We start from the raw sequence: 25,662 nt of genomic DNA on the forward strand, positions 1-25,662 counted from the left end.
ACCAGTGCCAAGTTGGGCTGGTTTTATACTACCAAGTGTCTCCTGCAATCTGCCATCCAGAAGCGGGGCAGCTTACTTTTGTTTGCCAGAGAAATAGGCCTAGGTTTTTGTCTGGGGGCCTGTGGCTAGGAGTGGCCGGCTGGCTCCTAAGAATCCACGATACGCAGGATGTTTCCCAGACCCAAGGTGGCACCAGTGCCAAGTCGGGCTGGTTTGATAGTACCAAGTGGCTCCTGCAAACTCCATCAAAAAGTTGGCAGGCGTGTTTTGTTTTCCAGGGAACAGCGCCGTTGATTTTGTTTGGGGGCCTGTGGCTGGGAGTGGCCGGCTGGCTCCTTAGAATCCACGATACGCAGGATGGTTCCCAGACCCAAGGTGGCACCAGTGCCAAGTCGGGCTGGTTTGATTACACCAAGTGGCTCCTGCAATCTGCCATCCAGAAGCGGTGCAGTTGAGTTTTGTTTGCCAGAGAAAAGGGCCGTGGGTTGTGTTTGGGGGCATATGGCTGGGAGTGGCCGGCTGTCTCATTAAAAAGATCGATACGCAGGATGGTTCCCAGACCCAAGGTGGCACCAGTGCCAAGTCGGGCTGTTTTTATAGTACCAAGTGCGTCCTGCAATTTGCCATCCAGAAGAGGGGCAGTGGAGTTTTGTTTGCCAGAGAATAGCGCCGTTGTTTGTGTTTGGGGGCTTGTGGCTGGGAGTGGCCGACTGGCGCCTTAGAATCTGTGTTACGCAGCATGGTTCCCAGACCAGAGGTGGCACCAGTGCCAAGTTGGGCTGGTTTGATAGTACCAAGTGGCTCCTGCAATCTGCCATCCAGAAGCGGGGCAGCTTACTTTTGTTTGCCAGGGAAACGGGCCGAGGTTTGTGTCTGGGGGCCTATGGCTGGGAGTGACCGGCTGGCTCCTGAAAAGCTACGATAGGCAGGATGGTGACCAGACCCATGGTGGCACCAGTGCCAAGTTGGGCTAATTTGATAGTACCAAGTGGCTCCTGCAATCTGCCATGAAAAAGTTGGCAGGCGAGTTTTGTTTTCCAGGGAAAAGCGCCGTTGTTTCTGTTTGGGGGCCTGTGGCTGGGAGTGGCCGGCTGGCTCCTTAGAATCCACGATACGCGGCATGGTTCCCAGACCAGAGGTGGCACCAGTGCCAAGTTGGGCTGGTTTGATAGTACCAAGTGCGTCCTGCAATCTGCCATCCAGAAGCGGGGCAGCTTACTTTTGTTTGCCAGGGAAACGGGCCGAGGTTTGTGTCTCAGGGCCTATGGCTGGGAGTGACCGCCTGGCTCCTGAAAAGCTACGATAGGCAGGATGGTGACCAGACCCATGGTGGCACCAGTGCCAAGTTGGGCTGGTTTGATAGTACCAAGTGGCTCCTGCAATCTGCCATCAAAAAGTTGGCAGGCGAGTTTGTTATCCAGGGAAAAGCGCCGTTGTTTGTGTTTGGGGGCCTGTGGCTGGGAGTGGCCGGCTGGCTCCTTAGAATCCACGATACGCAGGATGGTTCCCAGACCAGAGGTGGCACCAGTGCCAAGTCGGGCTGGTTTGATGGTGAAAAGTGGCTCCTGCAATCTGCCATCCAGAAGCGGGATAACTTACTTTTGTTTGCCAGGGAAACGGGCCGAGCTTTTTGTCTGGGGGCCTATGGCTGGGAGTGACCGGCTGGCTCCTGAAAAGCTACGATAGGCAAGATGGTGACCAGACCCATGGTGGCACCAGTGCCAAGTTGGGCTGGTTTGATAGTACCAAGTGGCTCCTGCAATCTGCCATCAAAATGTTGGCAGGCGAGTTTTGTTATCCAGGGAAAAGTGCCGTTGTTTGTGTTTGGGGGCCTGTGGGTGGGAGTGACCGGCTGGCTCCTTAGAATCCACGATACGCAGGATGGTTCCCAGACCAGAGGTGGCACCAGTGCCAAGTCGGGCCAGTTTGATGGTGCAAAGTGGCTCCTGCAATCTGCCATCCAGAAGCGGGGTAGCTTACTTTTGTTTGCCAGGGAAACGGGCCGAGTTTTGTGTCTGGGGGCCTATGGCTGCGAGTGACCGCCTGGCTCCTGAAAAGCTACGATAGGCAGGATGGTGACCAGACCCATGGTGGTACCAGTGCCAAGTTGGGCTGATTTGATAGTACCAAGTGGCTCCTGCAATCTGCCATCAAAAAGTTGGCAGGCGAGTTTTGTTTTCCAGGGAAAAGCGCCGTTGTTTGTGTCTGGGGGCCTGTGGCTGGGAGTGGCCGGCTGGCTCCTTACAATGAACGATACGCAGGATGGTTCCCAGACCTGAGGTGGCACCAGTGCCAAGTCGGGCTAGTTTGATGGTGCAAAGTGGCTCCTGCAATCTGCCATCCAGAAGCGGGGTAGCTTACTTTTGTTTGCCAGGGAAACGGGCCGAGGTTTTTCTCTGGGGGCCTATGGCAGGGAGGGACCGGCTGGCTCCTGAAAAGCTACGATAGGCAGGATGGTGACCAGACCCATGGTGGCACCAGTGCCAAGTTGGGCTGATTTGATAGTAGCAAGTGGCTCCTGCAATCTGCCATCAAAATGTTGGCAGGCGAGTTTTGTTTTCCAGGGAAAAGCGCCGTTGTTTGTGTTTGGTGGCCTGTGGCTGGGAGTGACCGGCTGGCTCCTTAGAATCCACGATACGCAGGATGGTTCCCAGACCCAAGGTGGCACCAGTGCCAAGTTGGGCTGGTTTGATAGTACCAAGTGCGTCCTGCAATCTGCCATCCAGAAGCGGGGCAGCTTACTTTTGTTTGCCAGGGAAACGGGCCGAGGTTTGTGTCTCAGGGCCTATGGCTTGGAGTGACCGGCTAGGTCCTGAAAAGCTACGATAGGCAGGATGGTGACCAGATCCATGGTGGCACCAGTGCCAAGTTGGGCTGGTTTGATAGTACCAAGTGGCTCCTGCAATCTGCCATCAAAAAGTTGGCAGGCGAGTTTTGTTTTCCAGGGAAAAGCGCTGTGGTTTGTGTTTGGTGGCCTGTGGCTGGGAGTGGCCGGCTGGCTCCTTAGAATCCACGATACGCAGGATGGTTCCCAGACCAGAGGTGGCACCAGTGCCAAGTCGGGCTGGTTTGATGGTGAAAAGTGGCTCCTGCAATCTGCCATCCAGAAGCGGGATAACTTACTTTTGTTTGCCAGGGAAACGGGCCGAGCTTTTTGTCTGGGGGCCTATGGCTGGGAGTGACCGGCTGGCTCCTGAAAAGCTACGATAGGCAGGATGGTGACCAGACCCATGGTGGCACCAGTGCCAAGTTGGGCTGGTTTGATAGTACCAAGTGGCTCCTGCAATCTGCCATCAAAATGTTGGCAGGCGAGTTTTGTTTTCCAGGGAAAAGTGCCGTTGTTTGTGTTTGGGGGCCTGTGGGTGGGAGTGACCGGCTGGCTCCTTAGAATCCACGATACGCAGGATGGTTCCCAGACCAGAGGTGGCACCAGTGCCAAGTCGGGCCAGTTTGATGGTGCAAAGTGGCTCCTGCAATCTGCCATCCAGAAGCGGGGTAGCTTACTTTTGTTTGCCAGGGAAACGGGCCGAGGTTTGTGTCTGGGGGCCTATGGCTGCGAGTGACCGGCTGGCTCCTGAAAAGCTACGATAGGCAGGATGGTGACCAGACCCATGGTGGCACCAGTGCCAAGTTGGGCTGGTTTGATAGTACCAAGTGGCTCCGGCAATCTGCCATCAAAATTTGGCAGGCGAGGTTTGTTTTCCAGGGAAAAGCGCCGTTGTTTTTGTTTGGGGGCCTGTGGGTGGGAGTGGCCAGATGGCTAATTAGAATCCACGATACGCAGCATGGTTCCCAGACCTGAGGTGGCACCAGTGCCAAGTCGGGCTGGTTTGATACTATCAAGTGCGTCCTGCAATCTGCCATCCAGAAGCGGGGTAGCTTACTTTTGTTTGCCAGGGAAACGGGCCGAGGTTTGTGTCTGGGGGCCTATGGCTGGGAGTGACCGGCTGGCTCCTGAAAAGCTACGATAGGCAGGATGGTGACCAGACCCATGGTGGCACCAGTGCCAAGTTGGGCTGATTTGATAGTACCAAGTGGCTCCTGCAATCTGCCATCAAAAACTTGGCAGGCGAGTTTTGTTTTCCAGGGAAAAGCGCCGTTGTTTGTGTTTGGGGGCCTGTGGCTGGGAGTGGACGGATGGCTCCTTAGAACCACGATACGCAGGACGGTTCCCAGACCAGAGGTGGCACCAGTGCCAAGGCGGGCTGGTTTGATAGTACCAAGTGGTTCCTGCAATCTGCCATCCAGAAGCGGGGCAGCTTACTTTTGTTTGCCAGGGAAACGGGCCGAGGTTTGTGTCTGGGGGCCTATGGCTGCGAGTGACCGGCTGGCTCCTGAAAAGCTACGATAGGCAGGATGGTGACCAGACCCATGGTGGCACCAGTGCCAAGTTGGGCTGATTTGATAGTAGCAAGTGGCTCCTGCAATCTGCCATCAAAAAGTTGGCAGGCGAGTTTTGTTTTCCAGGGAAAAGCGCCGTTGTTTGTGTCTGGGGGCCTGTGGCTGGAGTGGCCGGCTGGCTCCTTACAATGAACGATACGCAGGATGGTTCCCAGAGCTGAGGTGGCACCAGTGCCAAGTCGGGCTAGTTTGATGGTGCAAAGTGGCTCCTGCAATCTGCCATCCAGAAGCGGGGTAGCTTACTTTTGTTTGCCAGGGAAACGGGCCAAAATATTTGTCTAGGGGCCTCTGGCTGGGGGTGGCTGGCTGGCTCCTGAAAAGCTACGATAGGCAGGATGGTGACCAGACCCATGGTGGCACCAGTGCCAAGTTGGGCTGGTTTGATAGTACCAAGTGGCTCCTGCAATCTGCCATCAAAAAGTTGTCAGGCGAGTTTTGTTTTCCAGGGAAAAGCGCCGTTGTTTGTATTTGGGGGCCTGTGGCTGGGAGTGGCCGGCTGGCTCCTTTGAACCCACGATACGCAGGATGGTTCCCAGACCCAAGGTGGCACCAGTGCCAAGTCGGGCTGGTTTGATACTACCAAGTGCGTCCTGCAATCTGCCATCCAGAAGCGGGGCAGCTTAATTTTGTTTGCCAGGGAAACGGGCCGTGGGTTTTGTTTGGGGGCCTATGGCTGAGAGTGGCCGGCTGGCTCCTGAAAATCCACGCTAGGCAGCATGGTTCCCAGATGCAAGGTGGCACCAGTGCCAAGTCGGGCTGGTTTGATGGTGCAAAGTGGCTCCTGCAATCTGCCATCCAGAAGCGGGGCAGCTGATTTTTGTTTGCCAGAGAAAAATTCCGTGGATTGTTTTTGGGGGCAGATTGCTGGGAGTGGCCGGCTGGCTCCTTAAAATGCTCGATACGCATGATGGTTCCCAGGTCCAAGGTGTCACCACTACCAAGTCGGCCTGCGGTTTTAGTATCAAGTTCATCCTGCAATTTGCCATCCAGAAGAGGGGCAGTTGAGTTTTGTTTGCCAGAGAAACGGGCCGAGGTTTCTATTTGGGGACATATGGCTGAGAGTGGCCGGATGGCCCCTGAATATCCACGATACACAGCATGGTTCCCAGAGCAGAGGTGGCACCAGTGCCAAGTTGGGCTGGTTTTATACTACCAAGTGTCTCCTGCAATCTGCCATCCAGAAGCGGGGCAGCTTACTTTTGTTTGCCAGAGAAATAGGCCTAGGTTTTTGTCTGGGGGCCTGTGGCTAGGAGTGGCCGGCTGGCTCCTAAGAATCCACGATACGCAGGATGTTTCCCAGACCCAAGGTGGCACCAGTGCCAAGTCGGGCTGGTTTGATAGTACCAAGTGGCTCCTGCAAACTCCATCAAAAAGTTGGCAGGCGTGTTTTGTTTTCCAGGGAACAGCGCCGTTGATTTTGTTTGGGGGCCTGTGGCTGGGAGTGGCCGGCTGGCTCCTTAGAATCCACGATACGCAGGATGGTTCCCAGACCCAAGGTGGCACCAGTGCCAAGTCGGGCTGGTTTGATTACACCAAGTGGCTCCTGCAATCTGCCATCCAGAAGCGGTGCAGTTGAGTTTTGTTTGCCAGAGAAAAGGGCCGTGGGTTGTGTTTGGGGGCATATGGCTGGGAGTGGCCGGCTGTCTCATTAAAAAGATCGATACGCAGGATGGTTCCCAGACCCAAGGTGGCACCAGTGCCAAGTCGGGCTGTTTTTATAGTACCAAGTGCGTCCTGCAATTTGCCATCCAGAAGAGGGGCAGTGGAGTTTTGTTTGCCAGAGAATAGCGCCGTTGTTTGTGTTTGGGGGCTTGTGGCTGGGAGTGGCCGACTGGCGCCTTAGAATCTGTGTTACGCAGCATGGTTCCCAGACCAGAGGTGGCACCAGTGCCAAGTTGGGCTGGTTTGATAGTACCAAGTGGCTCCTGCAATCTGCCATCCAGAAGCGGGGCAGCTTACTTTTGTTTGCCAGGGAAACGGGCCGAGGTTTGTGTCTGGGGGCCTATGGCTGGGAGTGACCGGCTGGCTCCTGAAAAGCTACGATAGGCAGGATGGTGACCAGACCCATGGTGGCACCAGTGCCAAGTTGGGCTAATTTGATAGTACCAAGTGGCTCCTGCAATCTGCCATGAAAAAGTTGGCAGGCGAGTTTTGTTTTCCAGGGAAAAGCGCCGTTGTTTCTGTTTGGGGGCCTGTGGCTGGGAGTGGCCGGCTGGCTCCTTAGAATCCACGATACGCGGCATGGTTCCCAGACCAGAGGTGGCACCAGTGCCAAGTTGGGCTGGTTTGATAGTACCAAGTGCGTCCTGCAATCTGCCATCCAGAAGCGGGGCAGCTTACTTTTGTTTGCCAGGGAAACGGGCCGAGGTTTGTGTCTCAGGGCCTATGGCTGGGAGTGACCGCCTGGCTCCTGAAAAGCTACGATAGGCAGGATGGTGACCAGACCCATGGTGGCACCAGTGCCAAGTTGGGCTGGTTTGATAGTACCAAGTGGCTCCTGCAATCTGCCATCAAAAAGTTGGCAGGCGAGTTTGTTATCCAGGGAAAAGCGCCGTTGTTTGTGTTTGGGGGCCTGTGGCTGGGAGTGGCCGGCTGGCTCCTTAGAATCCACGATACGCAGGATGGTTCCCAGACCAGAGGTGGCACCAGTGCCAAGTCGGGCTGGTTTGATGGTGAAAAGTGGCTCCTGCAATCTGCCATCCAGAAGCGGGATAACTTACTTTTGTTTGCCAGGGAAACGGGCCGAGCTTTTTGTCTGGGGGCCTATGGCTGGGAGTGACCGGCTGGCTCCTGAAAAGCTACGATAGGCAAGATGGTGACCAGACCCATGGTGGCACCAGTGCCAAGTTGGGCTGGTTTGATAGTACCAAGTGGCTCCTGCAATCTGCCATCAAAATGTTGGCAGGCGAGTTTTGTTATCCAGGGAAAAGTGCCGTTGTTTGTGTTTGGGGGCCTGTGGGTGGGAGTGACCGGCTGGCTCCTTAGAATCCACGATACGCAGGATGGTTCCCAGACCAGAGGTGGCACCAGTGCCAAGTCGGGCCAGTTTGATGGTGCAAAGTGGCTCCTGCAATCTGCCATCCAGAAGCGGGGTAGCTTACTTTTGTTTGCCAGGGAAACGGGCCGAGTTTTGTGTCTGGGGGCCTATGGCTGCGAGTGACCGCCTGGCTCCTGAAAAGCTACGATAGGCAGGATGGTGACCAGACCCATGGTGGTACCAGTGCCAAGTTGGGCTGATTTGATAGTACCAAGTGGCTCCTGCAATCTGCCATCAAAAAGTTGGCAGGCGAGTTTTGTTTTCCAGGGAAAAGCGCCGTTGTTTGTGTCTGGGGGCCTGTGGCTGGGAGTGGCCGGCTGGCTCCTTACAATGAACGATACGCAGGATGGTTCCCAGACCTGAGGTGGCACCAGTGCCAAGTCGGGCTAGTTTGATGGTGCAAAGTGGCTCCTGCAATCTGCCATCCAGAAGCGGGGTAGCTTACTTTTGTTTGCCAGGGAAACGGGCCGAGGTTTTTCTCTGGGGGCCTATGGCAGGGAGGGACCGGCTGGCTCCTGAAAAGCTACGATAGGCAGGATGGTGACCAGACCCATGGTGGCACCAGTGCCAAGTTGGGCTGATTTGATAGTAGCAAGTGGCTCCTGCAATCTGCCATCAAAATGTTGGCAGGCGAGTTTTGTTTTCCAGGGAAAAGCGCCGTTGTTTGTGTTTGGTGGCCTGTGGCTGGGAGTGACCGGCTGGCTCCTTAGAATCCACGATACGCAGGATGGTTCCCAGACCCAAGGTGGCACCAGTGCCAAGTTGGGCTGGTTTGATAGTACCAAGTGCGTCCTGCAATCTGCCATCCAGAAGCGGGGCAGCTTACTTTTGTTTGCCAGGGAAACGGGCCGAGGTTTGTGTCTCAGGGCCTATGGCTTGGAGTGACCGGCTAGGTCCTGAAAAGCTACGATAGGCAGGATGGTGACCAGATCCATGGTGGCACCAGTGCCAAGTTGGGCTGGTTTGATAGTACCAAGTGGCTCCTGCAATCTGCCATCAAAAAGTTGGCAGGCGAGTTTTGTTTTCCAGGGAAAAGCGCTGTGGTTTGTGTTTGGTGGCCTGTGGCTGGGAGTGGCCGGCTGGCTCCTTAGAATCCACGATACGCAGGATGGTTCCCAGACCAGAGGTGGCACCAGTGCCAAGTCGGGCTGGTTTGATGGTGAAAAGTGGCTCCTGCAATCTGCCATCCAGAAGCGGGATAACTTACTTTTGTTTGCCAGGGAAACGGGCCGAGCTTTTTGTCTGGGGGCCTATGGCTGGGAGTGACCGGCTGGCTCCTGAAAAGCTACGATAGGCAGGATGGTGACCAGACCCATGGTGGCACCAGTGCCAAGTTGGGCTGGTTTGATAGTACCAAGTGGCTCCGGCAATCTGCCATCAAAATTTGGCAGGCGAGGTTTGTTTTCCAGGGAAAAGCGCCGTTGTTTTTGTTTGGGGGCCTGTGGGTGGGAGTGGCCAGATGGCTAATTAGAATCCACGATACGCAGCATGGTTCCCAGACCTGAGGTGGCACCAGTGCCAAGTCGGGCTGGTTTGATACTATCAAGTGCGTCCTGCAATCTGCCATCCAGAAGCGGGGTAGCTTACTTTTGTTTGCCAGGGAAACGGGCCGAGGTTTGTGTCTGGGGGCCTATGGCTGGGAGTGACCGGCTGGCTCCTGAAAAGCTACGATAGGCAGGATGGTGACCAGACCCATGGTGGCACCAGTGCCAAGTTGGGCTGATTTGATAGTACCAAGTGGCTCCTGCAATCTGCCATCAAAAACTTGGCAGGCGAGTTTTGTTTTCCAGGGAAAAGCGCCGTTGTTTGTGTTTGGGGGCCTGTGGCTGGGAGTGGACGGATGGCTCCTTAGAACCACGATACGCAGGACGGTTCCCAGACCAGAGGTGGCACCAGTGCCAAGGCGGGCTGGTTTGATAGTACCAAGTGGTTCCTGCAATCTGCCATCCAGAAGCGGGGCAGCTTACTTTTGTTTGCCAGGGAAACGGGCCGAGGTTTGTGTCTGGGGGCCTATGGCTGGGAGTGATCGCCTGGCTCCTGAAAAGCTACGATAGGCAGGATGGTGACCAGACCCATGGTGGCACCAGTGCCAAGTTGGGCTGGTTTGATAGTACCAAGTGGCTCCTGCAATCTGCCATCAAAAAGTTGGCAGGCGAGTTTGTTATCCAGGGAAAAGCGCCGTTGTTTGTGTTTGGGGGCCTGTGGCTGGGAGTGGCCGGCTGGCTCCTTAGAATCCACGATACGCAGGATGGTTCCCAGACCAGAGGTGGCACCAGTGCCAAGTCGGGCTGGTTTGATGGTGAAAAGTGGCTCCTGCAATCTGCCATCCAGAAGCGGGATAACTTACTTTTGTTTGCCAGGGAAACGGGCCGAGCTTTTTGTCTGGGGGCCTATGGCTGGGAGTGACCGGCTGGCTCCTGAAAAGCTACGATAGGCAGGATGGTGACCAGACCCATGGTGGCACCAGTGCCAAGTTGGGCTGGTTTGATAGTACCAAGTGGCTCCTGCAATCTGCCATCAAAATGTTGGCAGGCGAGTTTTGTTTTCCAGGGAAAAGTGCCGTTGTTTTTGTTTGGGGGCCTGTGGGTGGGAGTGACCGGCTGGCTCCTTAGAATCCACGATACGCAGGATGGTTCCCAGACCAGAGGTCGCACCAGTGCCAAGTCGGGCCAGTTTGATGGTGCAAAGTGGCTCCTGCAATCTGCCATCCAGAAGCGGGGTAGCTTACTTTTGTTTGCCAGGGAAACGGGCCGAGTTTTGTGTCTGGGGGCCTATGGCTGCGAGTGACCGGCTGGCTCCTGAAAAGCTACGATAGGCAGGATGGTGACCAGACCCATGGTGGCACCAGTGCCAAGTTGGGCTGGTTTGATAGTACCAAGTGGCTCCTGCAATCTGCCATCAAAAAGTTGGCAGGCGAGTTTTGTTTTCCAGGGAAAAGCGCCGTTGTTTGTGTCTGGGGGCCTGTGGCTGGGAGTGGCCGGCTGGCTCCTTACAATGAACAATACGCAGGATGGTTCCCAGACCTGAGGTGGCACCAGTGCCAAGTCGGGCTAGTTTGATGGTGCAAAGAGGCTCCTGCAATCTGCCATCCAGAAGCGGGGTAGCTTACTTTTGTTTGCCAGGGAAACGGGCCGAGGTTTTTCTCTGGGGGCCTATGGCTGGGAGTGACCGGCTGGCTCCTGAAAAGCTACGATAGGCAGGATGGTGACCAGACCCATGGTGGCACCAGTGCCAAGTTGGGCTGATTTGATAGTACCAAGTGGCTCCTGCAATCTGCCATCAAAATGTTGGCAGGCGAGTTTTGTTTTCCAGGAAAAAGCGCCGTTGTTTGTGTTTGGTGGCCTGTGGCTGGGAGTGACCGGCTGGCTCCTTAGAATGCATGATACGCAGGATGGTTCCCAGACCCAAGGTGGCACCAGTGCCAAGTTGGGCTGGTTTGATAGTACCAAGTGGTTCCTGCAATCTGCCATCCAGAAGCGGGGCAGCTTACTTTTGTTTGCCAGGGAAACGGGCCGAGGTTTTTCTCTGGGGGCCTATGGCTTGGAGTGACCGGCTAGGTCCTGAAAAGCTACGATAGGCAGGATGGTGACCAGATCCATGGTGGCACCAGTGCCAAGTTGGGCTGGTTTGATAGTACCAAGTGGCTCCTGCAATCTGCCATCAAAAAGTTGGCCGGCGAGTTTTGTTTTCCAGGGAAAAGCGCTGTGGTTTGTGTTTGGGGGCCTGTGGCTGGGAGTGGCCGGCTGGCTCCTTAGAATCCACGATACGCAGGATGGTTCCCAGACCAGAGGTGGCACCAGTGCCACGTCGGGCTGGTTTGATGGTGAAAAGTGGCTCCTGCAATCTGCCATCCAGAAGCGGGATAACTTACTTTTGTTTGCCAGGGAAACGGGCCAAGGTTTTTGTCTGGGGGCCTATGGCTGGGAGTGACCGGCTGGCTCCTGAAAAGCTACGATAGGCAGGATGGTGACCAGACCCATGGTGGCACCAGTGTCAAGTTGGGCTGGTTTGATAGTACCAAGTGGCTCCGGCAATCTACCATCAAAATTTGGCAGGCGAGGTTTGTTTTCCAGGGAAAAGCGCCGTTGTTTTTGTTTGGGGGCCTGTGGGTGGGAGTGGCCAGATGGCTAATTAGAATCCACCATACGCAGCATGGTTCCTAGACCTGAGGTGGCACCAGTGCCAAGTCGGGCTGGTTTGATACTATCAAGTGCGTCCTGCAATCTGCCATCCAGAAGCGGGGTAGCTTACTTTTGTTTGCCAGGGAAACGGGCCGAGGTTTGTGTCTGGGGGCCTATGGCTGGGAGTGACCGGCTGGCTCCTGAAAAGCTACGATAGGCAGGATGGTGACCAGACCCATGGTGGCACCAGTGCCAAGTTGGGCTGGTTTGATAGTACCAAGTGGCTCCTGCAATCTGCCATCAAAAAATTGGCAGGCGAGTTTTGTTTTCCAGGGAAAAGCGCCATTGTTTTTGTTTGGGGGCCTGTGGGTGGGAGTGGCCGGCTGGCTCCTTAGAATCCACGATACGCAGGATGGTTCCCAGACCAGAGGTGACACCAGTGCCAAGTCGGGCTAGTTTGATGGTGCAAAGTGGCTCCTGCAATCTGCCATCCAGAAGCGGGGCAGCTTACTTTTGTTTGCCAGGGAAACGGGCCGAGTATTGTTTCTGGGGGCCTATGGCTGCGAGTGACCGGCTGGCTCCTGAAAAGCTACGATAGGCAAGATGGTGACCAGACCCATGGTGGCACCAGTGCCAAGTTGGGCTGATTTGATAGTACCAAGTGGCTCCTGCAATCTGCCATCAAAAAGTTGGCAGGCGAGTTTTGTTTTCCAGGGAAAAGCGCCGTTGTTTGTGTTTGGGGGCCTGTGGGTGGGAGTGGACGGATGGCTCCTTAGAATCCACGATACGCAGGATGGTTCCCAGACCAGAGGTGGCACCAGTGCCAAGTCGGGCTGGTTTGATAGTACCAAGTGGTTCCTGCAATCTGCCATCCAGAAGCGGGGCAGCTTACTTTTGTATGCCAGGGAAACGGGCCGAGGTTTTTGTCTGGGGGCCTATAGCTGGGAGTGACCGTCTGGCTCCTGAAAAGCTGCGATAGGCAGGATGGTGACCAAACGCATGGTGGCACCAGTGCCAAGTTGGGCTGATTTGATAGTACCAAGTGGCTCCTGCAATCTGCCATCAAAATGTTGGCAGGCGAGTTTTGTTTTCCAGGGAAAAGCGCCGTTGATTTTGTTTGGGGGCCTGTGGCTGGGAGTGGCCGGCTGGCTGCTTAGAATCCACGATACGCAGGATGGTTCCCAGACCAGAGGTGGCACCAGTGCCAAGTCGGGCTGGTTTGATACTACAAAGTGCGTCCTGCAATCTGCCATCCAGAAGCGGGGCAGCTTACTTTTGTTTGCCAGGGAAACGGGCCGAGGTTTGTGTCTGGGGGCCTATGGCTGCGAGTGACCGGCTGGCTCCTGAAAAGCTACGATAGGCAGGATGGTGACCAGACCCATGGTGGCACCAGTGCCAAGTTGGGCTGATTTGATAGTACCAAGTGGCTCCTGCAATCTGCCATCAAAAAGTTGGCAGGCGAGTTTTGTTTTCCAGGGAAAAGCGCCGTTGTTTGTGTCTGGGGGCCTGTGGCTGGGAGTGGCCGGCTGGCTCCTTAGAATCCACGATACGCAGGATGGTTCCCAGACCAGAGGTGGCACCAGTGCCAAGTCGGGCTGGTTTGATAGTACCAAGTGCGTCCTGCAATCTACCATCCAGAAGCGGGGCAGCTTACTTTTGTTTGCCAGGGAAACGGGCCGAGGTTTGTGTCTCAGGGCCTATGGCTGGGAGTGACCGGCTGGCTCCTGAAAAGCTACGATAGCCAGGATGGTGACCAGACCCATGGTGGCACCAGTGCCAAGTTGGGCTGGTTTGATAGTACCAAGTGGCTCCTGCAATCTGCCATCAAAAAGTTGGCAGGCGAGTTTGTTATCCAGGGAAAAGCGCCGTTGTTTGTGTTTGGGGGCCTCTGGCTGGGAGTGGCCGGCTGGCTACTTAGAATCCATGATACGCAGGATGGTTCCCAGACCAGAGGTGGCACCAGTGCCAAGTCGGGCTGGTTTGATGGTGAAAAGTGGCTCCTGCAATCTGCCATCCAGAAGCGGGATGACTTACTTTTGTTTGCCAGGAAAACGGGCCGAGGTTTTTGTCTGGGGGCCTATGGCTGGGAGTGACCGGCTGGCTCCTGAAAAGCTACGATAGGCAGGATGGTGACCAGACCCATGGTGGCACCAGTGCCAAGTTGGGCTGGTTTGATAGTACCAAGTGGCTCCTGCAATATGCCATCAAAAAGTTGGCAGGCGAGTTTTGTTTTCCAGGGAAAAGTGCCGTTGTTTGTGTTTGGGGGCCTGTGGGTGGGAGTGACCGGCTGGCTCCTTAGAATCCACGATACGCAGGATGGTTCCCAGACCAGAGGTGGCACCAGTGCCAAGTCGGGCTAGTTTGATGGTGCAAAGTGGCTCCTGCAATCTGCCATCCAGAAGCGGGGTAGCTTACTTTTGTTTGCCAGGGAAACGGGCCGAGTTTTGTGTCTGGGGGCCTATGGCTGCGAGTGACCGGCTGGCTCCTGAAAAGCTACGATAGGCAGGATGGTGTCCAGACCCATGGTGGCACCAGTGCCAAGTTGGGCTGATGTGATAGTACCAAGTGGCTCCTGCAATCTGCCATCAAAAAGTTGTCAGGCGAGTTTTGTTTTCCAGGGAAAAGCGCCGTTGTTTGTGTCTGGGGGCCTGTGGCTGGAGTGGCCGGCTGGCTCCTTACAATGAACGATACGCAGGATGGTTCCCAGAGCTGAGGTGGCACCAGTGCCAAGTCGGGCTAGTTTGATGGTGCAAAGTGGCTCCTGCAATCTGCCATCCAGAAGCGGGGTAGCTTACTTTTGTTTGCCAGGGAAACGGGCCAAAATATTTGTCTAGGGGCCTCTGGCTGGGGGTGGCTGGCTGGCTCCTGAAAAGCTACGATAGGCAGGATGGTGACCAGACCCATGGTGGCACCAGTGCCAAGTTGGGCTGGTTTGATAGTACCAAGTGGCTCCTGCAATCTGCCATCAAAAAGTTGTCAGGCGAGTTTTGTTTTCCAGGGAAAAGCGCCGTTGTTTGTATTTGGGGGCCTGTGGCTGGGAGTGGCCGGCTGGCTCCTTTGAACCCACGATACGCAGGATGGTTCCCAGACCCAAGGTGGCACCAGTGCCAAGTCGGGCTGGTTTGATACTACCAAGTGCGTCCTGCAATCTGCCATCCAGAAGCGGGGCAGCTTAATTTTGTTTGCCAGGGAAACGGGCCGTGGGTTTTGTTTGGGGGCCTATGGCTGAGAGTGGCCGGCTGGCTCCTGAAAATCCACGCTAGGCAGCATGGTTCCCAGATGCAAGGTGGCACCAGTGCCAAGTCGGGCTGGTTTGATGGTGCAAAGTGGCTCCTGCAATCTGCCATCCAGAAGCGGGGCAGCTGATTTTTGTTTGCCAGAGAAAAATTCCGTGGATTGTTTTTGGGGGCATATTGCTGGGAGTGGCCGGCTGGCTCCTTAAAATGCTCGTTACGCATGATGGTTCCCAGGTCCAAGGTGTCACCACTACCAAGTCGGCCTGCGGTTTTAGTATCAAGTTCATCCTGCAATTTGCCATCCAGAAGAGGGGCAGTTGAGTTTTGTTTGCCAGAGAAACGGGCCGAGGTTTCTATTTGGGGACATATGGCTGAGAGTGGCCGGATGGCCCCTGAATATCCACGATACACAGCATGGTTCCCAGATCCAAGGTGGCACCAGTGCCAAGTTGGGCTGGTTTTATAGTACCAAGTGTCTCCTGCAATCTGCCATCCAGAAGCGGGGCAGCTTACTTTTGTTTGCCAGAGAAATAGGCCTAGGTTTTTGTCTGGGGGCCTGTGGCTAGGAGTGGCCGGCTGGCTCCTAAGAATCCACGATACGCAGGATGTTTCCCAGACCCAAGGTGGCACCAGTGCCAAGTCGGGCTGGTTTGATAGTACCAAGTGGCTCCTGCAAACTCCATCAAAAAGTTGGCAGGCGTGTTTTGTTTTCCAGGGAACAGCGCCGTTGATTTTGTTTGGGGGCCTGTGGCTGGGAGTGGCCGGCTGGCTCCTTAGAATCCACGATACGCAGGATGGTTCCCAGACCCAAGGTGGCACCAGTGCCAAGTCGGGCTGGTTTGATTACACCAAGTGGCTCCTGCAATCTGCCATCCAGAAGTGAGGCAGCTAAGTTTTGTTTGCCAGAAAAAAGGGCCGTGGTTTTTGTTGGGGGCCTGTGGCTGGGAGTGGCCGGCTGGCTCCTTAGAATCCACCATACGCAGGATGGTTCCCAGACCCAAGGTGGCACCAGTGCCAAGTCGGGCTGTTTTAATAGTACCAAGTGCGTCCTGCAATTTGCCATCCAGAAGAGGGGCAGTGGAGTTTTGTTTGCCAGAGAATAGCGCCGTTGTTTGTGTTTGGGGGCTTGTGGCTGGGAGTGGCCGACTGGCGCCTTAGAATCTGTGTTACGCAGCATGGTTCCCAGACCAGAGGTGGCACCAGTGCCAAGTTGGGCTGGTTTGATAGTACCAAGTGGCTCCTGCAATCTGCCATCCAGAAGCGGGGCAGCTTACTTTTGTTTGCCAGGGAAACAGGCCGAGGTTTGTGTCTCAGGGCCTATGGCTGGGAGTGACCGCCTGGCTCCTGAAAAGCTACGATAGGCAGGATGGTGACCAGACCCATGGTGGCACCAGTGCCAAGTTGGGCTGATTTGATAGTACCAAGTGGCTCCTGCAATCTGCCATCAAAAAGTTGTCAGGCGAGTTTTGTTTTCCAGGGAAAAGCGCCGTTGTTTGTGTTTGGGGGCCTGTGGGTGGGAGTGGACGGATGGCTCCTTAGAACTACGATACGCAGGATGGTTCCCAGACCAGAGGTGGCACCAGTGCCAAGTCGGGCTGGTTTGATAGTACCAAGTGGTTCCTGCAATCTGCCATCCAGAAGCGGGGCAGCTTACTTTTGTATGCCAGGGAAACGGGCCGAGGTTTTTGTCTGGGGGCCTATAGCTGGGAGTGACCGTCTGGCTCCTGAAAAGCTGCGATAGGCAGGATGGTGACCAAACGCATGGTGGCACCAGTGCCAAGTTGGGCTGATTTGATAGTACCAAGTGGCTCCTGCAATCTGCCATCAAAATGTTGGCAGGCGAGTTTTGTTTTCCAGGGAAAAGCGCCGTTGATTGTGTTTGGGGGCCTGTGGCTGGGAGTGGCCGGCAGGCTGCTTAGAATCCACGATACGCAGGATGGTTCCCAGACCAGAGGTGGCACCAGTGCCAAGTCGGGCTGGTTTGATACTACAAAGTGCGTCCTGCAATCTGCCATCCAGAAGCGGGGCAGCTTACTTTTGTTTGCCAGGGAAACGGGCCGAGGTTTGTGTCTGGGGGCCTATGGCTGCGAGTGACCGGCTGGCTCCTGAAAAGCTACGATAGGCAGGATGGTGACCAGACCCATGGTGGCACCAGTGCCAAGTTGGGCTGATTTGATAGTACCAAGTGGCTCCTGCAATCTGCCATCGAAAAGTTGGCAGGCGAGTTTTGTTTTCCAGGGAAAAGCGCCGTTGTTTGTGTCTGGGGGCCTGTGGCTGGGAGTGGCCGGCTGGCTCCTTAGAATCCACGATACGCAGGATGGTTCCCAGACCAGAGGTGGCACCAGTGCCAAGTCGGGCTGGTTTGATAGTACCAAGTGCGTCCTGCAATCTACCATCCAGAAGCGGGGCAGCTTACTTTTGTTTGCCAGGGAAACGGGCCGAGGTTTGTGTCTCAGGGCCTATGGCTGGGAGTGACCGGCTGGCTCCTGAAAAGCTACGATAGCCAGGATGGTGACCAGACCCATGGTGGCACCAGTGCCAAGTTGGGCTGGTTTGATAGTACCAAGTGGCTCCTGCAATCTGCCATCAAAAAGTTGGCAGGCGAGTTTGTTATCCAGGGAAAAGCGCCGTTGTTTGTGTTTGGGGGCCTCTGGCTGGGAGTGGCCGGCTGGCTACTTAGAATCCATGATACGCAGGATGGTTCCCAGACCAGAGGTGGCACCAGTGCCAAGTCGGGCTGGTTTGATGGTGAAAAGTGGCTCCTGCAATCTGCCATCCAGAAGCGGGATGACTTACTTTTGTTTGCCAGGAAAACGGGCCGAGGTTTTTGTCTGGGGGCCTATGGCTGGGAGTGACCGGCTGGCTCCTGAAAAGCTACGATAGGCAGGATGGTGACCAGACCCATGGTGGCACCAGTGCCAAGTTGGGCTGGTTTGATAGTACCAAGTGGCTCCTGCAATCTGCCATCAAAAAGTTGGCAGGCGAGTTTTGTTTTCCAGGGAAAAGTGCCGTTGTTTGTGTTTGGGGGCCTGTGGGTGGGAGTGACCGGCTGGCTCCTTAGAATCCACGATACGCAGGATGGTTCCCAGACCAGAGGTGGCACCAGTGCCAAGTCGGGCTAGTTTGATGGTGCAAAGTGGCTCCTGCAATCTGCCATCCAGAAGCGGGGTAGCTTACTTTTGTTTGCCAGGGAAACGGGCCGAGTTTTGTGTCTGGGGGCCTATGGCTGCGAGTGACCGGCTGGCTCCTGAAAAGCTACGATAGGCAGGATGGTGTCCAGACCCATGGTGGCACCAGTGCCAAGTTGGGCTGATTTGATAGTACCAAGTGGCTCCTGCAATCTGCCATCAAAAAGTTGGCAGGCGAGTTTTGTTTTCCAGGGAAAAGCGCCGTTGTTTGTGTCTGGGGGCCTGTGGCTGGAGTGGCCGGCTGGCTCCTTACAATGAACGATACGCAGGATGGTTCCCAGAGCTGAGGTGGCACCAGTGCCAAGTCGGGCTAGTTTGATGGTGCAAAGTGGCTCCTGCAATCTGCCATCCAGAAGCGGGGTAGCTTACTTTTGTTTGCCAGGGAAACGGGCCAAAATATTTGTCTAGGGGCCTCTGGCTGGGGGTGGCTGGCTGGCTCCTGAAAAGCTACGATAGGCAGGATGGTGACCAGACCCATGGTGGCACCAGTGCCAAGTTGGGCTGGTTTGATAGTACCAAGTGGCTCCTGCAATCTGCCATCAAAAAGTTGTCAGGCGAGTTTTGTTTTCCAGGGAAAAGCGCCGTTGTTTGTATTTGGGGGCCTGTGGCTGGGAGTGGCCGGCTGGCTCCTTTGAACCCACGATACGCAGGATGGTTCCCAGACCCAAGGTGGCACCAGTGCCAAGTCGGGCTGGTTTGATACTACCAAGTGCGTCCTGCAATCTGCCATCCAGAAGCGGGGCAGCTTAATTTTGTTTGCCAGGGAAACGGGCCGTGGGTTTTGTTTGGGGGCCTATGGCTGAGAGTGGCCGGCTGGCTCCTGAAAATCCACGCTAGGCAGCATGGTTCCCAGATGCAAGGTGGCACCAGTGCCAAGTCGGGCTGGTTTGATGGTGCAAAGTGGCTCCTGCAATCTGCCATCCAGAAGCGGGGCAGCTGATTTTTGTTTGCCAGAGAAAAATTCCGTGGATTGTTTTTGGGGGCATATTGCTGGGAGTGGCCGGCTGGCTCCTTAAAATGCTCGATACGCATGATGGTTCCCAGGTCCAAGGTGTCACCACTACCAAGTCGGCCTGCGGTTTTAGTATCAAGTTCATCCTGCAATTTGCCATCCAGAAGAGGGGCAGTTGAGTTTTGTTTGCCAGAGAAACGGGCCGAGGTTTCTATTTGGGGACATATGGCTGAGAGTGGCCGGATGGCCCCTGAATATCCACGATACACAGCATGGTTCCCAGATCCAAGGTGGCACCAGTGCCAAGTTGGGCTGGTTTTATAGTACCAAGTGTCTCCTGCAATCTGCCATCCAGAAGCGGGGCAGCTTACTTTTGTTTGCCAGAGAAATAGGCCTAGGTTTTTGTCTGGGGGCCTGTGGCTAGGAGTGGCCGGCTGGCTCCTAAGAATCCACGATACGCAGGATGTTTCCCAGACCCAAGGTGGCACCAGTGCCAAGTCGGGCTGGTTTGATAGTACCAAGTGGCTCCTGCAAACTCCATCAAAAAGTTGGCAGGCGTGTTTTGTTTTCCAGGGAACAGCGCCGTTGATTTTGTTTGGGGGCCTGTGGCTGGGAGTGGCCGGCTGGCTCCTTAGAATCCACGATACGCAGGATGGTTCCCAGACCCAAGGTGGCACCAGTGCCAAGTCGGGCTGGTTTGATTACACCAAGTGGCTCCTGCAATCTGCCATCCAGAAGTGAGGCAGCTAAGTTTTGTTTGCCAGAAAAAAGGGCCGTGGTTTTTGTTGGGGGCCTGTGGCTGGGAGTGGCCGGCTGGCTCCTTAGAATCCACCATACGCAGGATGGTTCCCAGACCCAAGGTGGCACCAGTGCCAAGTCGGGCTGTTTTTATAGTACCAAGTGCGTCCTGCAATTTGCCATCCAGAAGAGGGGCAGTGGAGTTTTGTTTGCCAGAGAATAGCGCCGTTGTTTGTGTTTGGGGGCTTGTGGCTGGGAGTGGCCGACTGGCGCCTTAGAATCTGTGTTACGCAGCATGGTTCCCAGACCAGAGGTGGCACCAGTGCCAAGTCGGGCTGGTTTGATAGTACCAAGTGGCTCCTGCAATCTGCCATCCAGAAGCGGGGCAGCTTACTTTTGTTTGCCAGGGAAACAGGCCGAGGTTTGTGTCTCAGGGCCTATGGCTGGGAGTGACCGCCTGGCTCCTGAAAAGCTACGATAGGCAGGATGGTGACCAGACCCATGGTGGCACCAGTGCCAAGTTGGGCTGGTTTGATAGTACCAAGTGGCTCCTGCAATCTGCCATCAAAAAGTTGGCAGGCGAGTTTGTTATCCAGGGAAAAGCGCCGTTGTTTGTGTTTGGGGGCCTGTGGCTGGGAGTGGCCGGCTGGCTCCTTAGAATCCACGATACGCAGGATGGTTCCCAGACCAGAGGTGGCACCAGTGCCAAGTCGGGCTGGTTTGATGGTGAAAAGTGGCTCCTGCAATCTGCCATCCAGAAGCGGGATAACTTACTTTTGTTTGCCAGGGAAACGGGCCGAGCTTTTTGTCTGGGGGCCTATGGCTGGGAGTGACCGGCTGGCTCCTGAAAAGCTACGATAGGCAGGATGCTGACCAGACCCATGGTGGCACCAGTGCCAAGTTGGGCTGGTTTGATAGTACCAAGTGGCTCCTGCAATCTGCCATCAAAATGTTGGCAGGCGAGTTTTGTTTTCCAGGGAAAAGTGCCGTTGTTTGTGTTTGGGGGCCTGTGGGTGGGAGTGACCGGCTGGCTCCTTAGAATCCACGATACGCAGGATGGTTCCCAGACCAGAGGTCGCACCAGTGCCAAGTCGGGCCAGTTTGATGGTTCAAAGTGGCTCCTGCAATCTGCCATCCAGAAGCGGGGTAGCTTACTTTTGTTTGCCAGGGAAACAGGCCGAGTTTTTTGTCTGGGGGCCTATGGCTGCGAGTGACCGCCTGGCTCCTGAAAAGCTACGATAGGCAGGATGGTGACCAGACCCATGGTGGCACCAGTGCCAAGTTGGGCTGATTTGATAGTACCAAGTGGCTCCTGCAATCTGCCATCAAAATGTTGGCAGGCGAGTTTTGTTTTCCAGGGAAAAGCGCCGTTGTTTGTGTTTGGTGGCCTGTGGGTGGGAGTGACCGGCTGGCTCCTTAGAATCCACGATACGCAGGATGGTTCCCAGACCCAAGGTGGCACCAGTGCCAAGTTGGGCTGGTTTGATAGTACCAAGTGGTTCCTGCAATCTGCCATCCAGAAGCGGGGCAGCTTACTTTTGTTTGCCAGGGAAACGGGCCGAGGTTTTTCTCTGGGGGCCTATGGCTTGGAGTGACCGGCTAGGTCCTGAAAAGCTACGATAGGCAGGATGGTGACCAGATCCATGGTGGCACCAGTGCCAAGTTGGGCTGGTTTGATAGTACCAAGTGGCTCCTGCAATCTGCCATCAAAAAGTTGGCAGGCGAGTTTTGTTTTCCAGGGAAAAGCGCTGTGGTTTGTGTTTTGGGGCCCTGTGGCTGGGAGTGGCCGGCTGGCTCCTTAGAATCCACAATACGCAGGATGGTTCCCAGACCAGAGGTGGCACCAGTGCCAAGTCGGGCTGGTTTGATGGTGAAAAGTGGCTCCTGCAATCTGCCATCCAGAAGCGGGATAACTTACTTTTGTTTGCCAGGGAAACGGGCCAAGGTTTTTGTCTGGGGGCCTATGGCTGGGAGTGACCGGCTGGCTCCTGAAAAGCTACGATAGGCAGGATGGTGACCAGACCCATGGTGGCACCAGTGTCAAGTTGGGCTGGTCTGATAGTACCAAGTGGCTCCGGCAATCTGCCACCAAAATTTGGCAGGCGAGGTTTGTTTTCCAGGGAAAAGCGCCGTTGTTTTTGTTTGGGGTCCTGTGGGTGGGAGTGGCCAGATGGCTAATTAGAATCCACGATACGCAGCATGGTTCCCAGACCAGAGGTGGCACCAGTGCCAAGTCGGGCTGGTTTGATACTATCAAGTGCGTCCTGCAATCTGCCATCCAGAAGCGGGGTAGCTTACTTTTGATTGCCAGTGAAACGGGCCGAGGTTTGTGTCTGGGGGCCTATGGCTGGGAGTGACCGGCTGGCTCCTGAAAAGCTACGATAGGCAGGATGGTGACCAGACCCATGGTGGCACCAGTGCCAAGTTGGGCTGGTTTGATAGTACCAAGTGGCTCCTGCAATCTCCCATCAAAAAATTGGCAGGCGAGTTTTGTTTTCCAGGGAAAAGCGCCGTTGTTTCTGTTTGGGGGCCTGTGGCTGGGAGTGGCCGGCTGGCTCCTTAGAATCCACGATACGCAGGATGGTTCCTAGACCAGAGGTGGCACCAGTGCCAAGTCGGGCTAGTTTGATGGTGCAAAGTGGCTCCTGCAATCTGCCATCCAGAAGCGGGGCAGCTTACTTTTGTTTGCCAGGGAAACGGGCCGAGTATTGTTTCTGGGGGCCTATGGCTGCGAGTGACCGGCTGGCTCCTGAAAAGCTACGATAGGCAGGATGGTGACCAGACCCATGGTGGCACCAGTGCCTAGTTGGGCTGATTTGATAGTAGCAAGTGGCTCCTGCAATCTGCCATCAAAAAGTTGGCAGGCGAGTTTTGTTTTCCAGGGAAAAGCGCCGTTGTTTGTGTTTGGGGGCCTGTGGCTGGGAGTGGACGGATGGCTCCTTAGAACCACGATACGCAGGATGGTTCCCAGACCAGAGGTGGCACCAGTGCCAAGTCGGGCTGGTTTGATACTACCAAGTGGTTCCTGCAATCTGCCATCCAGAAGCGGGGCAGCTTACTTTTGTTTGCCAGGGAAACGGGCCGAGGTTTGTGTCTGGGGGCCTATGGCTGGGAGTGATCGCCTGGCTCCTGAAAAGCTACGATAGGCAGGATGGTGACCAGACCCATGGTGGCACCAGTGCCAAGTTGGGCTGGTTTGATAGTACCAAGTGGCTCCTGCAATCTGCCATCAAAAAGTTGGCAGGCGAGTTTGTTATCCAGGGAAAAGCGCCGTTGTTTGTGTTTGGGGGCCTGTGGCTGGGAGTGGCCGGCTGGCTCCTTAGAATCCACGATACGCAGGATGGTTCCCAGACCAGAGGTGGCACCAGTGCCAAGTCGGGCTGGTTTGATGGTGAAAAGTGGCTCCTGCAATCTGCCATCCAGAAGCGGGATATCTTACTTTTGTTTGCCAGGGAAACGGGCCGAGCTTTTTGTCTGGGGGCCTATGGCTGCGAGTGACCGGCTGGCTCCTGAAAAGCTACGATAGGCAGGATGGTGACCAGACCCATGGTGGCACCAGTGCCAAGTTGGGCTGATTTGATAGTACCAAGTGGCTCCTGCAATCTGCCATCAAAAAGTTGGCAGGCGAGTTTTGTTTTCCAGGGAAAAGCGCCGTTGTTTGTGTCTGGGGGCCTGTGGCTGGGAGTGGCTGGCTGGCTCCTTACAATGAACAATACGCAGGATGGTTCCCAGACCTGAGGTGGCACCAGTGCCAAGTCGGGCTAGTTTGATGGTGCAAAGTGGCTCCTGCAATCTGCCATCCAGAAGCGGGGTAGCTTACTTTTGTTTGCCAGGGAAACGGGCCGAGGTTTTTCTCTGGGGGCCTATGGCTGGGAGTGACCGGCTGGCTCCTGAAAAGCTACGATAGGCAGGATGGTGACCAGACCCATGGTGGCACCAGTGCCAAGTTGGGCTGATTTGATAGTACCAAGTGGCTCCTGCAAACTGCCATCAAAATATTGGCAGGCGAGTTTTGTTTTCCAGGGAAAAGCGCCGTTGTTTGTGTTTGGTGGCCTGTGGCTGGGAGTGACCGGCTGGCTCCTTAGAATCCACGATACGCAGGATGGTTCCCAGACCCAAGGTGGCACCAGTGCCAAGTTGGGCTGGTTTGATAGTACCAAGTGGTTCCTGCAATCTGCCATCCAGAAGCGGGGCAGCTTACTTTTGTTTGCCAGGGAAACGGGCCGAGGTTTTTCTCTGGGGGCCTATGGCTTGGAGTGACCAGCTAGGTCCTGAAAAGCTACGATAGGCAGGATGGTGACCAGATCCATGGTGGCACCAGTGCCAAGTTGGGCTGGTTTGATAATACCAAGTGGCTCCTGCAATCTGCCATCAAAAAGTTGGCCGGCGAGTTTTGTTTTCCAGGGAAAAGTGCCGTTGTTTGTGTTTGGGGGCCTGTGGGTGGGAGTGACCGGCTGGCTCCTTAGAATCCACGATACGCAGGATGGTTCCCAGACCAGAGGTCGCACCAGTGCCAAGTCGGGCCAGTTTGATGGTGCAAAGTGGCTCCTGCAATCTGCCATCCAGAAGCGGGGTAGCTTACTTTTGTTTGCCAGGGAAACGGGCCGAGTTTTGTGTCTGGGGGCCTATGGCTGCGAGTGACCGGCTGGCTCCTGAAAAGCTACGATAGGCAGGATGGTGACCAGACCCATGGTGGCACCAGTGCCAAGTTGGGCTGGTTTGATAGTACCAAGTGGCTCCGGCAATCTGCCTTCAAAATTTGGCAGGCGAGGTTTGTTTTCCAGGGAAAAGCGCCGTTGTTTTTGTTTGGGGGCCTGTGGGTGGGAGTGGCCAGATGGCTAATTAGAATCCACGATACGCAGCATGGTTCCCAGACCTGAGGTGGCACCAGTGCCAAGTCGGGCTGGTTTGATACTATCAAGTGCGTCCTGCAATCTGCCATCCAGAAGCGGGGTAGCTTACTTTTGTTTGCCAGGGAAACGGGCCGAGGTTTGTGTCTGGGGGCCTATGGCTGGGAGTGACCGGCTGGCTCCTGAAAAGCTACGATAGGCAGGATGGTGACCAGACCCATGGTGGCACCAGTGCCAAGTTGGGCTGGTTTGATAGTACCAAGTGGCTCCTGCAATCTCCCATCAAAAAATTGGCAGGCGAGTTTTGTTTTCCAGGGAAAAGCGCCGTTGTTTGTGTTTGGTGCCTGTGGCTGGGAGTGACCGGCTGGCTCCTTAGAATCCACGATACGCAGGATGGTTCCCAGACCCAAGGTGGCACCAGTGCCAAGTTGGGCTGGTTTGATAGTACCAAGTGGTTCCTGTAATCTGCCATCCAGAAGCGGGGCAGCTTACTTTTGTTTGCCAGGGAAACGGGCCGAGCTTTTTCTCTGGGGGCCTATGGCTTGGAGTGACCGGCTAGGTCCTGAAAAGCTACGATAGGCAGGATGGTGACCAGATCCATGGTGGCACCAGTGCCAAGTTGGGCTGGTTTGATAGTAGCAAGTGGCTCCTGCAATCTGCCATCAAAAAGTTGGCAGGCGAGTTTGTTATCCAGGGAAAAGCGCTGTGGTTTGTTTTTGGGGGCCTGTGGCTGGGAGTGGCCGGCTGGCTCCTTAGAATCCACGATACGCAGGATGGTTCCCAGACCAGAGGTGGCACCAGTGCCAAGTCGGGCTGGTTTGATGGTGAAAAGTGGCTCCTGCAATCTGCCATCCAGAAGCGGGGCAGCTGATTTTTGTTTGCCAGAGAAAAATTCCGTGGATTGTTTTTGGGGGCATATTGCTGGGAGTGGCCGGCTGGCTCCTTAAAATGCTCGATACCCATGATGGTTCCCAGGTCCAAGGTGTCACCACTACCAAGTCGGCCTGCGGTTTTAGTATCAAGTTCATCCTGCAATTTGCCATCCAGAAGAGGGGCAGTTGAGTTTTGTTTGCCAGAGAAACGGGCCGAGGTTTCTATTTGGGGACATATGGCTGAGAGTGGCCGGATGGCCCCTGAAT

The sequence above is a fragment of the Melospiza melodia genome, chromosome 2 (genome assembly GCF_035770615.1).
Source record: "Melospiza melodia melodia isolate bMelMel2 chromosome 2, bMelMel2.pri, whole genome shotgun sequence".
Taxonomy (NCBI): Eukaryota; Metazoa; Chordata; class Aves; order Passeriformes; family Passerellidae; genus Melospiza; species Melospiza melodia.